Raw genomic sequence first — 1,472 nt, forward strand, 5'->3', positions numbered from 1 at the left:
GAAAATATTTTGTTGTTTTTATTTTAAATCAAATTATGGCTTCCTTTTTAACCTTGATAGTGTTGGTTTTGTTTGTAGAAATGTTTCTTTTAGTAATAGAATCAAAATTGTCCATTTAACATCTCATAATGCTCTCTATCTCTTGTTTGGCCATAAATCCTTCCCTGATCCATAAATCTAATAGGTAAACTACTTCTGGCATCTTTTAATCTACAAAGATACTCTGATTTCTGTTTCTTTTTTGGTTGAGTTTACTTACTTTCACTATTTATGATATTTATTTAACTAGTGTTTTGGTAGGAAGGAGTTTAAATTAGTGAGTATTAGATATGACCCATTCTCTCCCTTAAAGATGATTAAGGGAGTAATATTTGTCTCGAACTAAATTGCCCTAGATTAGATATATTTAAAGGGTTACCAGTAGATATACATTAAACCTAGTAATCCCCTAGGAGAGTGAAGAGATCAACTCACCCAGTTTTGATAGTTCTGGACCTTGTCTGCCTTATTTCCCATCTAGTCTACTAATAGTGCTTTCTGATTAGTGAAATCTAGTGAACTAGATTTCAGATTGCTATGAATCTTGGTCCTTCATAAATTCTCAAAGAAACCAAAATCACATCACTCTTGACAATGCCTTTTAATTAGCACATGAATTGGAATTAAGAGAGGCAGTTGCATGGCATTGTCTGGCTTTATTTCTTCCTGAGTCATCCAGACCCAGTAGAAAAACGTAAGTTAAGATTACTGTGGATGTCTCAGTATGCAATAGATGAACTTGACTTCTTCAATGTCTAACCAAGCTCTAAGCACTCCATAGTAACTGCTTTTGCCATCTTCATGACTATTGAAACAAATTGTTCTCATTTACACTGAGGGAATTCTTTGCACGCCTATGAGTTTGAGGTCTGTTGGTTACCCTAAAATTGGTTTAGCTTGCCTGCTGAGATGGTTTACTGAATTGTGGCTGTTGTGTCTGTTATAGCTTCTGTGAGCAACAGGTGAAAGCTGGGTGGCTACTGTATACCAAAGGAGAAAAGCAGCCCTCACATCAGACGTACCCCAACTTTAGATTATATATCTTTTCAGTCCTCTTGTGAGCCATATCCATTCATTTAGATACTTTCATACAAGCTAAACCCTGTGAAGATGGGATTAACTCTCCCATGCACATTTTTAAACTATCACAAAAGTGTATAAACTCCACTTATCCTTAAATATGGAGAGGTCTGTAGCCCATGTGTATGAAAGTGGGTGACAAATCAGAACCCACTGACTGCCCCCTGGGCAGTCCTAAGCAAAACTATAACTATAATTGCTCCACATAAAAGAAGTGATGAAAGGAAGGGTCTTTAAAGGTGGCAAGAACTTCCTGTGACCAGGACTTTTGCCTTAAACTTGACCCTAGAAGGTAAGGAATAAAATATATGAGTGTGGTTACCAGAAATTAACATATCTCAAGTCAGAATGAC

This window comes from Monodelphis domestica, chromosome 6 (genome assembly GCF_027887165.1).
Source record: "Monodelphis domestica isolate mMonDom1 chromosome 6, mMonDom1.pri, whole genome shotgun sequence".
NCBI lineage: Eukaryota > Metazoa > Chordata > Mammalia > Didelphimorphia > Didelphidae > Monodelphis > Monodelphis domestica.